The 16,076-nt window shown below is 45.3% G+C and overlaps 1 protein-coding gene across 2 annotated transcripts in view; it reads left to right on the forward strand.

Annotated features, from left to right (window-relative positions):
* The first annotated feature begins 4,947 nt into the window (after nucleotides 1-4,947).
* Nucleotides 4,948-16,076, forward strand: part of gpr45 (G protein-coupled receptor 45) — a 30,433-nt gene continuing 19,304 nt past the window's right edge. Inside the window, exon 1 of one of the 2 annotated variants that reach the window (XM_033022609.1) lies at nucleotides 4,948-5,295. The gene's annotated coding sequence lies outside the window, so the exon portion shown is untranslated. The remainder of the gene's footprint in view (nucleotides 5,296-16,076) is intronic. The other variant, XM_033022610.1, reaches the window with a different exon arrangement.

Consider the following 16,076-nt stretch of genomic DNA (forward strand, 5'->3'; position numbering starts at 1 on the left):
CAGATGTTATTTTGAGTAAATTCCATTTTCTGAGAATTATTTCTTTGTCTGCTCGTGCTAAAATGTGGGGGGGGGGGGGGGGCATCAGGATTTTAGAGGTGATTAGGTGGGGCATGGCCAAAAAAAGTTGGGAACCACTGCTTTAGAGATACAGCGTGCAAACAGGCCCCATAGCCCACTGAGTCTGCGCAACCAGCGATCACCCATTCACACTTGTTCTATCCTACACACTCGGGACAATTTACAGAAGCCAATTAACCTACAAACCTGCATCTCTTTGGGATGTGGGAGGAAACTGGAGCACCTGGAGAAAACCCATACAGTCAGAGGGAGAAAGCACAAACTCTGTTCAGACAGCATCTGTGGTCAGGATCAAATTTACCTCTGCACCACTGTGCCGCCCATATGTTAAGGACACATGATGAGCCATGTAGTCATTGCACCATCAAATAGATATTGTTATTAAAATTAGAATTCTGTGTCGTTATATGAATTAATAGAATTTTGGTTGGAGTATAATAGCTGCTAATCCACTCTATCAGATATTATGACAGTGAGGATTAGTACTTGGCAAAATCCACCCGAGTAGCGTGAAATTATTTTCAACATCAGCAGAAGGAATGGTTTTTCTATGTTCCAATAAAATGATCACAGGATGAACTTACATCCCAACATAATGCATCAACCTCCAACAATCCCCACTTCCAATCACCTATTCATTGTCACTGAAATTGTCTAAAGAAAAATGTTTGATTTTATTGTGACAACAAGGAACTGCTGATGTTGGATTGCACAAATGAACACAAAGTTCGAGAATACCTCAGCGGTCAAGCAGCATCACTGGAGAATATGGTGAGATGATGTTTCGGTTTGGGACCCTTCTTCAGAGGTCCCAATCCAAGACATCCCCTATCCATCTTCTCCAGAGATGTTGCCCAAGCCGCTGAGTTACTCCAGCGCTTTGTGTCCTTTTGTTTGATTTTAATATTGGGTCAAAGTTAGAGCACATCGTTTTTTTGATTTGTAATACACGGGACCTATGGATTCCTGCAGCATGCGCAGGGTGCAAAAGCTATGAGAATCGATCAGGTCCCCAGGATTGTGGACGGTGCTAAAGTTTTATATGACATTAAGAATTACCCAAATTTTCCCCTTAGTGCTAGAGCACTGAGGATCAAAACCACTGCTAAATTATATAAATCAGAAGTAATTTTATAAGATAAACATTGAATTTTTTTAAATGGGATCTATAAAAGCCATTTCTGCAGGTGAAGGCTGACCAAGGGTATTGTAAATTTTTTGGAACTGGAAAATATCAATGTCTAATCTAATCCAGCTGCGATAGCCACCAGCTCAGAACCCCTCTTCTTCAAGTTGGCTGCCCAAATCAAAATGAAAGATGCCTGGGCTTTGCTGGCAGTGAGAAGGAATTCCTACCTGTGGTGTGCAGAATTATAATCCTTTCCATTCGCATGAGCAGTGAGATGAGGGGAAAGTTGCCCTGAACTGAAGCTCATCTGATGTAGTTGCAGGAGCATAATAGTGAGATAGAATGAGGGGTAATGTATAACAGGGGATAGAATTAAAGGGTGAGGAATGAATGGCAGCAGAAAAATGGAAAGCATTTGTCATATATTAAAGATTTTGGCCCGGATTTCCTGGAAGCAGCAAACTGTTCACGGCCAATATTTATCTCTCCACTACGAGGGCGGCACAGTGCCACAGTGATATAGAATTGCTGCCTCACAGCACCAGAGATCTGGGTTCAATCTTGGTGAAGGGTGCTGTCTGTATAGACTTCTCCCTGCGACTGCGTGCGTTTTCCCTGAGTGCTCCGGTTTCCTCCCACACTCCAAATACGTGCAGGTTTGTAGGTTAATTGGCTTCTGTAAATTGTCCCCAGTGTGTAGGATAGTGCTAGTGTATGGAGTGATCAGTAGTTGGTGCCAACTCAGTAGACTGAAGGGCCTGTTTCCATGCTGTGGCAGAGAATTCCACAGATTCACAACACACTGGGTGAACAGATTTTTCATCTCAGTCCTAAATGGCCTACTCCTTATTCTTAAACTGCGACCCCTGGTTCTGGACTCCCCCAACATCGGGAACATTTTTTTCTGCATCTAGCCTGTCCAATCCTTTTAGAATTGTATATGTTTCTACAAGATCTCCTCTCATCCTTCTAAATTCCAGTGAATACAAGCCCAGTCGACCCATTCTTTCATCATATTTCAGCCCCACCATCCCGGGATTTAACCTGGTGAACCCACGCTGCACTCCCTCAATAGCAATAATGTCCTTCCTCAAATTACGAGACCAAAATTCCACACAATGCTCCAGGTGCGGTCTCACCAGGGCCCTATACAACAGCAGTAGGACGTCCTTGCTCCGAAACTCAAATCCTCTCGCAATGAAGGCCAACATGCCATTTGCTTTCTTCACTGCCTGCTGTAACTGCATGCTAACTTTCAGTGATTGATACACACCCAGGTCTCGTTGCACCTCCCCTTTTCCTAATCTGACACCATTCAGATAATAATTTGCCTTCTTGTTCTTGCTACCAAAGTGAATAACCTCACATTTACCCACATTATATTGCATCTGCCCACTCACCCTGCAGCCTCATAACATCCTCCTCGCAGCCCACACTGCCACCCAGTTTTGTGTCATCCGCAAACTTGGAGATGTCACATTAAATTGCCTCATCTTAACGTTAATATTTATTGTAAACAACTGGTGTCCCAGCACTTAGTGAGCCTTGCAGCACCCCACTAGTCTGCCTTCCATTCTGAAAAGACCCGTTAATTCCTACTCTTTGCTTCCTGTCTGCCAACCAGTTCTTTATCCAGGTCAATACCCTACCCCCAATACCATGTGCTCTAATTTTGCACACTAATCTCTTGTGTGGGACCTTATCAGCGTTTCCTGAGTATCTTGCAATAGTTGTTCAGTGTTTTTAATCTGAGATCCGTGCAACGGATTAAAGTCTGTCGTGGACCAACTATATTATTGTCACAGCCAAGGCGCACCAATGCTGCTAGATACTGAGGAGACTGAGGATATTCAGCATGTCTCCAGTGACTTTGACCAACTTTGATAGATGCACCATAGAAAGCAAACTGTTGTGTTGCATTACAGCTTGGTTTGGGAACAGCTCTGCCCAAAACTGCAAGAAATTACAGAGTGTTGTAGCAGCCCATCACATAGAGGTTCTCCTCGTCTTTCAGATGAGTTTTGCAACTCTCTCTTGCTGCTCCCGCTCTGACGCTCACCTCGACGGAGGGGACGGGGAGTCACTTTCCCCGTCCCCTCCCCGCGTCCTAACAACTGGATTGGTGCGGCCTTTCCTGGAGACCGGCGTGGAGCTTCAAGCCGCAAGCGTGGCGCGGACTTACCATCGTGGAGCCTGCGATCCTTTGCGGAGGATCGCTGTGGAAGTGCTCCGACCGCAGAGCCTGTTGACTTTAACACTGTGAAGCCGCAGTCTCCGGTAAGAAAAGGCCGACTCGGGAGCTCCATGCTGTTTCTGTCCGTCCCGACGCCGAAGTCTCCATCATCCCGACGAGCGGGCTTGAACAGAGGCAGTGCTGAGGGTTCAATGCCCAGACCACCACGGGTGAACAAAGGAGGAAGATGACTGAACTTTATTGCCTTCCATCACAGTGAGGAATGTTGATTCCACTGTGGTGGATGTTTATGTTAAAATTATTGAGTATTGCGTTCTTTTTTTACTTGTATGGATGTATGGTAACTCATACGGGCACCCGAAAAAGGGACCACATCACCCCGATCCTGGTCTCTCTCCACTGGCTCCCTGTGTGGTTCCGTATACATTTCAAGACCCTCCTCTATGTCTACAAAGCCCTCAATGGGCTTGCCCCCTCCTACATTAAAGTCTTCTCACCCACCACTCCACCTCCAGGTCCCTCAGATCGGCCGACTTGGGGCTGCTGAATATCCCGCAGTCTAGGCATAAGCTTAGGGGCGACCGCGCCTTTGCGGTTGCAGCTCCTAGACTGTGGAACAGCATCCCCCTTCCCATCAGAACTGCCCCCTCCATCGACTCCTTTAAGTCAAGACTAAAATCTTATCTATACTCCCAAGCCTTTCCTGACGTCCACTGAGCGAGGGTTATATGTATATATGTATGTAGTTTGTTTATACTATTCTTATAACAAATGTAAAACACTTTGGCCAACGAGAGTTGTTTTTTAAAATGTGCTATATAAATAAATGTGACTTGACTTGACACCTAAATTGTACCTAAACTGGTGCATGTGACAATAAATTTGAACTTGAAATATAGTATTTATGTATGATATCTGATCTGTTTAGATAGCATGTAATACAAAGGTTTTCACTGTATCTCCCAACTCGTGACAATAAAAACCTAAACCTAAAGCAATGGAACTGTGTTTTACTCGCCATGAACTGAGTGATCTTTGATGAGAGATTCAGGAGTTTGAAATGTACACTAAATGTACAATAATCAAGTGTTTACCTAGAAAAATCCACACAGTGTCCACGGGTGCTGCCTTTGGGCTGATGCAGACATTGCTTCATCACGCTTCCCCACCTCCCCCGGGCCTGGATGCGCTCCCTCACCTCAACACCCCCACACCCCACACCCCCACACCCCACACCCGAGCCTACACTCCCTCACTCCCACCCGGGCTGCGCTCCCTCCTTCCTTTCTCCCCCTCTTGGCCATGCGGACCGCTCTCCGGCAGCGATCGCCTGTCTCTCCCGGAGTGGGGAGTGGGAGGGAGGGAGAGCCCGGCCTCTTGTTCTCATTCAGACAAAACGAATGCGGCGGCCGCCTTCCCTCTCGCTCTCTCTCCCTCCCCCCTCTCCCCTCCCCCCTCTCTCCCTCCCCCCTCTCTCCCTCCCCCCTCTCTCACTCCCTCTTCCACCCACTCTCTCTCTCCCGCTCCCTCCAACTCTCTCCCACCCTCCTCCTCCCCCTCCGGCAGCTGAGAGCGTTTCCCCGCAGCCACACTTGTCCGTCTCAGCCTCTGCCACCTCGGGGGCTTCATCCACTCTCTCTGTTTCGCACCAGCCGTCTGATGCAGCTCTTTGATCTGGTGAGCGGCAGGGGAAGGGGGAAGGGGGAAGGTATGGCAATGTTTTATTTTCAGATGATTAACAAGCCAGGCGCGTTGGACCTTCTCGCAGTATAAAGCTCAGCGCTCTCCCGAGTTACTGCACAGCGGCCGAGAGAGAATGGGCACTGCTTCCAAATGAGATGAAAGACAGTTGAAGCTGATAATATCTGGCGCCCACTTGCAGCTTGCTCGGGTAAGCATTGTAAACACTGAACTATTGTGGAAGAAGGCACAATATGCTGGAGTAACTCAGCAGGTCAGGCAGCATCTCTGAATAGCCACTTTCTCCAGGGATGCTGCCTGACCTGTTGAGTTACTCCAGCATTTTGTGTCTATCCGGTATAAACCAGCATCTGCAGTTCCTGCCTCACACATTCTGTACTATTGTGGGGGAGTCGTTTCAGGAAAACAAGAGCGAACGGAACAATTATTACCCGGAGCAACATTTATCAAAACAATACCTCGCTGAGATTGGGCATCAACTCTGGAGAAAAGGAATAGGTAACATTTCGGGTCGAGATCCTTCTTCAGACTGAGAGGGTCTGAGTCACTGAAGAAGGGTCTCTACCCAAAACCTAGATACAGCAGCATCTGCAGTTCCTTCCTACACTACTGAAGATTATCTGATTATCAGTATTGTCTGTGCTGAGAAATATTTACGACTCTTGCTGTAACAATCTGGGTATTAACAAGATCTGCGTTATCAATAATCTGCATAAATGGAGTATGTTAAGATTCCTTTGAAACGTTCCCAAACCAAAACGAATTGGTAGATAGTACATCCTCCTATTGCGCTGGTCATTCCTAGCGGTTTTTAACTGCTTCGGGTATAAATCTGGAATTATTTTTAAAAACAGGCCAAAGTGATCTCAAGTTTCAGAAAGGAATTCAGAGCTTTGTCGTTTATAATATATATCAAACGATTGTTAAACGTCAGATTTATTTTTACACGGTAACCTTTAGTGCTTATATTTGAGGAAAATCTTCTTCCTGTTAATGAAAGCTTAACATTTGGAAATCTAACACCAATCAAACTAAACTTTTTAGATAAGTTAGCTATTAAAGAGATTGGGCAGCAAATTTGATTATTTAGAGAGGCCTCCACTTGGAATAAAAATATTGAGCAACATTTGTTCAAGAGAAAGTACATTCAGAGTGAATCCAAACTAGCTGGATGAGCCGAAACAAAGAACTGCAGATGCTGGTTTATACCAAAGATTGACACAAAGTGCTGGAGTAACTCTGGAGGGAGAGAATCCCTTTCCTCCGGAGATGTTGCTTGACCCGCTGAGTTACTGAGAGAATGAAGCGGCTGGGCTTGTACACTCTGGAGTTTAGAAGGATGAGAGGGTTTCTTATTGAAACATATAAGATTGTTAAAGGTTTGGACACGCTGGAGGCAGGAAACATGTTCCCGATGTTGGGGGAGTCCAGAACCAGGGGCCACAGTTTAAGAATAAGGGGTAAGCCATTTAGAATGGAGACGAGGAAACACTTTTTCTCACAGAGAGCTGTGAGTGTGTGGAATTCTCGGCCTCAAAGGGCGGTGGAGGCAGGTTCTCTGGATGCTTTCAAGAGGGAGCTCGATAGGGCTCTTAAAGATAGCGGAGTCAGGGGATATGGGGAAAAGGCAGGAACGGGGTACTGATTGGGGATGATCAGCCATGATCACATTGAATGGCGGTGCTGGCTCGAAGGACCGAATGGCCTACTCCTGCACATATTGTTTATTGTTACTCCAACATTTTGTCTTTCTGTTCAATTTTCTCATTGGCGCTTGGTGGAAGCATTTTCAGCTGAGACAGAAATATGACATCAGATGGTGTGGGAACTATTTGAGGCTGGTTAATTTAGTAGATTGCGAAGGAATATAGACTGTTATTGGTGCTGTATTTAAAGTGAAATGCTTATTTAATTATATTATATTTACTCAATTATATTATATTTGACTAATAATCATGAACAGTCTGTGGTGGATATAAAATACCTTATCTGAAGAGGATCAGCCTGTGTCTATCTTATCAAATAATAATGGTACAAACATTGGATGGGAACACAATGGTCTTGACTATTATTACAGAATATTTGGGCATCAATGTCAAGATGACATTAGTTTGAAAATGTTAGTTAAGCAATAAGAAAAATCTACATATGAAAAGCTATTAGAGTTTTTTTTTTAAAGCATAAATTCTCCACTCATGTCTTTATAAACAAGAAAATCTGCTCTCCTTACTTAAATGAAAGTCTTGAACTATTTGGATGTACCTTTAGAAAGGAGATAAGGAGGAATTTCTTTGGTCAGAGGGTGGTGAATTTGGGGAATTCATTGCCGCAGACAGCTGTGGAGACAGTCATTGGATATTTTTAAAGCGGAGATTGATAGGTTCTTGATTAGTAAGGGCATCAAAGGTTATGGAGAGGAGACAGGAGAATGGGGTTGAGAGGGAAAAATAGATCAGCCATGACTGAATGGTGGAGCAGACTCATTTGAGTGTAATGCCTAAACATGTTTGGAGTAGACCAGCGGTTTGATTCAAATTGGTGGACAGTTTGGTGGGAAAAAAATGGCTAAACAGAACCTTCTCAAGGTACAGTTGGGCAAATGCTAATCATGTCAATGAAGCATGGAAATGTGTAATTGTAGTATAGCATTTTGTGTATAGAACTTGAGATGAAATATATCTCCAACCCAATCTCATTCCTAAGCAAAAACTGATATATCATTTAACCAATTACTTAAATCTAAGAATTTGTACCTATGTTCTTCAGCATGAAAAATAAGCTGCCAACCCATCAAATGCTTTCAAGGTGATTAAATGAATCAACTCAGAATAACCATCAGTCTGGCCCAGCCTACACACCATAATAATTTCCTTGGGAAGACATACAATGAAGGTTCCACTGATTTTTAGCTGGTTTAGTTTAGTTTAGAGATGCAGCATAGAAACAGACCCTTTCGCCCATAGAGTCCAACTATCGATCACATATTCACGGTAGTTGAATGTTATCCCACCTTCTCATCCACTCCCTGCACATTAGGAAAAGTTTTTTTAAATAGGCCAATTAACCTACTAACACGCACATCTTTGGGATGTGGGAGGAAACTGGAACACCTGGAAGAAATGCACATGGTAACAAGGAGAACGTGCAAACTCCACACAAAGAGCTTCCGAAATCGGGATTAAACCGGTTTCTCTGGTGCTGTGAGACAGCAGCCCTGCCAGCTGTGCCACTGTCGTTCAATCAAATGATCATACTGATCAAGTGTAAAGTCCACAAGGAAGTTACAACCAAGTGGCACAGTGACGCAGCAGAAGAGTAGCAGCGTTATGCCCCTGACCCACTTAGGAAACCTGAACGGAAACCTCTGGAGACTTTGCGCCCCACCCAAGGTTTCCGGGCGGTTCCCGGAGGTTGCAGGTGGTTGCCGGAGGTTGCAGGTAGTGGAAGCAGGTAAGGAGACTGACAAAAACCTCCGGGAACCGCACGGAAACCTTGGGTGGGGCACAAAGTCTCCAGAGGTTTCCGTTCAGGTTTCATAAGTGGGACAGGGGTATTAGAGTACCAGCGACCCGGATTAGATCCTAACTATGGGTGCTGACTGAGACCCGGATTAGATCCTGACTACGGGTGCTGCAGAGTTCGTACGTTCTCTCTGTGACTACATGGGTTTTCTCCGAATGCTCCAATTTTCTCCCGCATCCCAAAGACATGCAGGTTTGTTGGTTATTTGACTTTTATAAATTGTCACAAGTGTGTAGCATAGAAATAGTGTACGGGTGATCATTGGTCGGTGTGGACTCGATGTGCCGAAGGGCTTGTGTCCACGCTGTACCTCTAAACTAAACTGAATCTAGTGCCCGTAAAATGGTAATATGGTGAATATTTATGCAACCAACAAATAAAAACCATCTGTATTTGGAAAAATTGACAAAATGAAAATCATTCAGTTATTTTAACCACATGTATTTAAGGCATCTTTAAATTGATTAATTCATTTGATGAGATGCTAGTATTGCAAGCTGTTCTTGTAGTAAATTAAACTCTCAACATGCTTTATGAAGAATATACTGGAATCTTGAAATACTTTGTGCCCTTCAAAGAGATACTTTGGCAATAAACTAATAGTGCAATGATTCCTGCACAAATTCTTGTTCCTGAATTCAATGCTTTGTGCTCTCAAGCTTTCAGTGTCTTCTGCCTGACAGGAGAATGGCGAAGTTGAGTTTAGTTTATTGTCTTGTGTACCGAGGTACAGTGAAAAGCTTTTACCTGTCAGTGGAAAGACAATACATGATTACAATCGAGCCATCCACAGTGTACAGGTACACGATAAAAGGAATAACATCAATAACATTTAGTGCATGATAAAGTCTAGTAAAGTCCCATCATAGATAGTCTGAGGGTCTCCAATGTGGTAGATAGTAGAGGAAATGACTGGGGTTAAAATTGTTTTTTTTTATTGTCGCTGCTTCCCTGAGGCAGCGTGAAGTGTAGATGGAGTCGATTGGTGGGGGGGGGAGGGGAAGCTGATTTGAATGGTACACGCCACTCTTCAATTCCTTGCTGTCTTGGGAAGAGTTTAGTTTAGTTTAGATCAGCGCGGAAACAGGCCCATCGGCCCACTGGGTCCCTGCCGACTAGCGATCCCCACACATTAACCTATCCGACACCCACTAGGGACAATTTTTACATTTTCCAAGCCAAGTAACCTACAAACCTATACGTCTTTGGAGTGTGGGAGGAAACCGAAGATCTAGGGGAAAACCCATGCAAGCCACGGGAGACGTACAAACTCCGGACTGACAGCACCTGTAGTTTGGGTCGAACCTGGGGCTCCGGCGCTGCAATCGCTGTAAGGCAGCAACTCTACCGCTGCGCCACCGTGACAATCCTTGCGAAAACCAAGCTGCGATACATCACGGTAGAATACACTCTACAGCTCATCAGTAGAAGCTGTTGAGAGTCATTGGAGACGTGCTAAACCTATTTATTCTTCTGAACAAGTACAGACGTAGGTGTGCTTTCTTTATTGTCGCTTCTATGTGGTTAGTTGAGGATAAATGATCTCCTCCAGCTCAACACATTTCCTTAGACCCACACCATCCTTGCCTTACATTGAATAGTGGATGATTCACACAGCTTCCTCTGGCTGAACTTTAGCTAGACTAAAGTCAATATCTTTAACTCTAAATAAATTACACTCCCTTTACCTTGCCTTCATTCCATGTGTTGAGATTGCTCTAGAATGAGTAAATCCTTGTCATTTTGTTCGACATGGAACTAAGCTTTAAATCCCACAACCCTTCTATCATTAAAGCAGCTTCTGTTCTCCTCCGCTGCAACTTCCAGTTATTCACTGATGATATTAGCAATAACACTTCATTCACTGCCTGCCTCCACACCTTCTCTCCTACACCTTCCAGTCTCCTATTTAGTTTGGAGACAGAACTATACATCTGTTTGTTTTGTTTAATTTAGTTTAGATTGGTTTAGTTTAGAGATACAGCGTGGAAACAGGCTCTTCGGACCACCGAGTCTGTGCTGACCAGCGATGTGACCAGTTCTATCCTACACACTAGGGACAATTTGTATAAGCCAAGTAACCTACAAACCGCACGTCTTTGGAATGTGGGAGGAAACCAAAGCACTCAGAGACTTCTCTGGACTTTATACTGCACTAAATATTATTTTCTTTACAATACAATACAATACGGTTTATTTGTCACCTTGCACAAAAAGTGCAAGTGAAATGGATATGTCAGCAGCGATACAATGATAAAGAGCACACACAAAAACACAATAAAAATGTAACATAAACATCCACCACAGCATTCATCACTGTGGTGGAAGGCACACAATTTGGCCAGTCCTCCTCCATTTTCCCCCGTGGTCGGGACCTCAACCCTCGGCAGCCGCCGCTGCGGGCGTCCAGATGGTAAGGACAAGGTACAAGTCCAGGTAAGTCCAGAGTCGGCTCTTCCCCACCGGAGACCGCGGCTTTAAGTTGGTGTAGGCCGCAGGCCGGCGGCCGAAGATTTAAAGTTCCCTCCACGCCGCAGACAGAAGCACCGCAGACTGCAGGGCCGGCGGTCGAAGCTCCCATCCAGGGGTGATGTTAAGTCCATACCGCGCCCACGGTAGAAGACGGCGGCGGGCCGGCGGTGGAAGCTTCTTCTTACCCCGGGTCCCCCCCGAGGGATCCCGGGCTGTAGACGCCGCGCCAGCTGGAGCTGTGCAGACCGCGGCTTCAGGCTGCCGGCTGCTGCGGGCCAGCGAAACGGAGCGCTCCCCTCCAGCGAGGGCTCGCCCGCTCCGCGTTGACAGTCCACGCTGCACCCGCCGCTGGAGCCCCAAGCCCCGGGCGCGTCTCCGGGAAAGGCCGCGCCGATCCTCGCTGTTAGGCCACGGGGGAGGCGACCTGGAAAAATTTGCCTCTCCTTGGAGGAGGCGACCAAAACGGTTTCCCCCTCACCCCCCCACACAAAACACACAAAGAAACATTAAAAACATACTTTAAAACATACTAAAAAAATTAAAAAAGTTGAAAATAACTAACGCGCTGCTGACAGGGCTGCCACCATTGCCGCGCCCCCACCGACCCACCTTTATCCTGTATCTATACACAGTGAGGAGCTTGATTGTAATCATGTACAGTACAGACTTTCCACTGACTAGATAGCACGCGACAAAATGCTTTTCACTGCACCTCGGTACATTTATTTATTTAGCGAATGCAAAGTCCTTTAGCCAAGCAGTTGCCTCTTGAACAAGCACACCGTGCGGTTGGGCTGCTGCCCCATTTGTGAAGGCTGGCCAAGCAGGGGCCTTGTCCAGTCCTGAATAGCAAAGAAGATCAAAGCCATTGATGGTGTATTGGCCCGCTTCCTCTGTGCCCAACGTGAGTCTCTTGGAGACAGATGACGTCGATGGAGTGTTGGTGGGCGAGGACTTCGATGAGGTGTCACTTGGCTGCAGAGAGGCCTTCAACATTCAGTTGTAGTATTCGGAGAGCAGGCGCAACTGCTAGGTGCTCTTGAGGCTGGTCGTTGTTGCTGCTTTCGGCTTTGGGATAATGACTAGGATTCTTTGACTTGGCTCTCAGGCGTCGTCTTGTAGAATTTAGTCTGCTGGGAGGATCATTGGCTTCCCCAGGCGAGCCTGGGTACTGACGGGGGGCGCGACGAGAACGCTGATCCATTACCTCGGTACACATAATAATAAACAAAACTAGACTAAACTAAAACCCATGCTGTCACAGGGAAAACATACAAACTGCATACAGACAGCACCCATAGTCAAAATCAAAAATGGGTCTCTGTCGCTGTAAGGCAGCAACTCTACCGCTGCGCCATTGTGCCGCTGAACTGTATTCCGAACATCACATTATATGTTATCAGGGTAATGCTTTACCTTTATATTCCCGTACCTAAAAGGCATTCGGTCTGGTTGTTAAACGGAATTTGATTGCTATCCCTGTAGAAACTCAACACATCGCAGGGCTTCCAACAGCAAGTTCTTTTGACCATTCATAGCCACTGTTGATAATCTCTTGGGGGTTACCTGGATGAGGAACATGGGAGGAAACCGGACAACCCAGTGAAAACCTACGTGGTTTGCAGGGAGAACATAAAAACTCCCTACAACAGCTCTCATAACCAGGATCGAACTCAGGTCTCTGGCACTATAATGCCCATGTCCCACTTAGGAAACCTGAACGGAAACCTCTGGAGACTTTGCGCCCCACCTAAGGTTTCCGTGCGGTTCCCGGAGATTGCAGGTGGTTGTCGGAGGTTGCAGGTAGTGGAAGCAGGTAGGGAGACTGACAAAAACCTCCGGGAACCGCACGGAAACCTTGGGTGGGGCGCAAAGTCTCCAGAGGTTTCCGTTCAGGTTTCCTAAGTGGGACAGGGGCATAAGGCAGCAACTCTATCACTGTGCCACTGTGCCCAAATGTATTCTGAATATGGATGGCTGAGCAGTGTGGTGCATTTCTGATAATCCTCTAAATGCCTGTTACTGGGATACTATTCCAGATGTTTTATCTGGTAGAGTGAAACAGAGAGAGGTTGTTGAGGCTAAAGCTGATCACTTGGAAATAAATGGTTCCATAAAGAGCAACTATTCATGTACATGTGTCATATGCAGTAAACGTCTAATGGTCAATAAATATATCCGGATTTATTTATGCACCCATGTAATTGATCTATTTTCAGACCGTATATTGTGAGGAAGATGCAAGTTGCAGGCAATAGAAAGCCACAGTTCACTGTGGTGACTGCAGCATTGACTGATGTGTGATCAATAGGGTTTCAACAGGGTTTAAGACAAAACATCCTACCCATATTTGTAATTTTAGTTTAGTTTAGTTTAGAGATACAGCTCAGAAACAGGCCCTTCGGCTCACCAGGTCCTTCCTGACCACCAACCAACCCGTAGATCAACACTATCCTACATACGAGGGCCCATTTACGTTTTTTCCTAAACCAATTAGCCTACAAACCTGATGATAGACCCGAAATGTCACCTATTCCTTTTCTCCAGAGAGGCTGCCTGACCCGCTGAGTTACTCCAACATTTTGTGTCTATCTTGTGTATTTGTGTAAACCAGCATCTGCAGTTCCTTGCTACACAGCCTATAAACCTGTACATCTTTGGAGTGTCGGAGGAAACCAGAGCGCCCAGAGAAAACCCAATGCTCACAGGGAGAACGTACAAACTCCGTACAGACAGCACCTGTAGTCAGGATCAAACCCAGTTCCCTGGCACTTATAGCCCTGTCCCACGGTACGAGTTCATTCCAAAAGCTCTCCCGAGTTTAAAAAAAAATCAAACTCGGGGTAAGCACGGAGAATGAACGTAGCAGGTACGTCGGAGCTTGGGGACGTCTCTTAGCGGTTCGTAACACTAACGGCAGGTACTCAGGAAGACTTGTGTTAATGGCAGGTAAGCACGGGAAGACTCATGGCGATTTTTCAACATGTTGAACAATGTCCACGAGAGCCCCGAGTATCAACGGGCGGCCATTACCGTAAATCTCCAAGTTCGAATCAGGGCAAACTCGGGAGAGCTCTTGGAATGAACTCGTACCGTGGGACGGGGGTTTAAGGCCGCAACTCTATCACTGTGCCTCCTATGCTTAAGAAATCTCATTTGGACGTCATAACTTCACATTAACCCCATTCCCCTGCCTTCTCCCCATAGCCCCTGACACCCCTACTATTTAGTTGTGTTTAGTGGCATGACATCGCAACTCCACCGGTCTGTCGAGAAGATTCATCACTCATTCCTGATTTGAAAGTAATAAATTAAATGATTGAACCACATGTCATGGGGAAATATGGTTAGGTTGTTCTTCCTGCGTAACTGCTGCACAAATATTCAGATGCTAATCGTGATCTCCACCAGTGACAGGAACCTGAGCTGTTGCATTTTCACATCCATCAGTTCAAATCATATTGCCATATGTGTAAATAGCAAGGCTCGCACTCCAACTTTCCTGCCTGTAAGAACAGCTCCCAGTACGTGTACTCACATTAAAATGTGTCTTTCTTTCCATTTGCAATAATTCAAATATAGAAATATTAACATTCCCTGATAATTGGAAACCTGGGATGGGATTTGCCACTGGAGAACAGTTGCCCGTGTTCACTACTAATCTTGCTCTCTTCCCCAGTGGGAACTTGCAGAGTGAAACTGGCTCAATCAGTCACCGACAGGCCTTGCATAGAAGTGAGATGTGAGGTGAAGTAAATACTTGCACTTACGTAGTCTCATATACTACATTCAAACCTTATGTACTGTCTCATTGTAATCTACAATTTGATTAGTAGGGGTGTCAGGGGTTATGCGGAGAAGGCAGGGGAATGGGGTTGAGAGGGGAAGCTAGATCAGCCATGATTGAATGGCGGAGTAGACTTGATGGGCCAAATGGCTTAATTCTGTTCCAAGAACCTATGAATCTATGAACATAAATCCTTGCAGTCTCGTACTTAAGTATGGTTGTGCCTATGTATAGATTTTTACTGGACTGTATGCAAAAAATAAAATTCACTGTACTTAGGTACATGTGACAATAAAGTACCATTGAACCTCCATTGAGGAGGGAGCAAGCATGACAAGGCACACCCGCACAACAGCTTGGCCAACAGTCAAATAAATTGTATCTTTCTAAGATTAATAAATAATCAGAAATGTTTAAAACAATTAAAAAATATTTGAGCTAGCATCATAAAAATGAAAAAGCGTACAAAATTAAACAGTTTGAGATGGTTTGAGATGCCTGTGTAATTCTTTTCCTCTATAATACACCCCATGCTGGAACATTGGACATAGTTGGAGTTCACAAACATGTCAATCTGTGTCCCCATCTTTGCAGTGGAAGTGACAGCAGGGAAGCAGTGGGAAGGGTTGTCTCACGGAACTCTTGTCGAACAGTGGAGGAAATCTTCTGCTTATAAAATCATACCTTGAAGAGCCTTTGTGATGGAACAATAAAATGGAGGCACTAATAAAGAATGCAGATGCTGAAAACTGGAGCAAAAAAAGAGAGCAGCTGAAGGAACTTGACAGGCCAGACAGCATCTGCGGAGGGAAATAATTAATTAATGTCACAGTTGACACCCCTTCATCCCGGCTGTCCTTTTCCCTCCACAGATCATGCCTGATCTTCGTGAGTTCCTCCAGATTTTTCCTTTTTTTCCCCGGCATTCTTGGGTAAGGGTGTCGGGGGTTATCGGGAGATGGCAGGAAAATGGGGTTGAGAGGGAAAGAAAGATCAGCCATGATTGAATGGCAGTGTAGACTTGATGGGCTGAATGACCTAATTCTGCTCCTATAACCTATGTACTTATGAACATTAGCAGTCTCTCGTGCCTCAATGGTAGGTTCTCTAATGGTTTTCCCTTTCTTGGTTTCTCCATTAGACTCAGTATTTTGTGTGTGATTTAATGTTAGCTGCTATTAATTATTTAT

Source organism: Amblyraja radiata, chromosome 6 (assembly GCF_010909765.2).
Source record: "Amblyraja radiata isolate CabotCenter1 chromosome 6, sAmbRad1.1.pri, whole genome shotgun sequence".
Lineage (NCBI taxonomy): Eukaryota > Metazoa > Chordata > Chondrichthyes > Rajiformes > Rajidae > Amblyraja > Amblyraja radiata.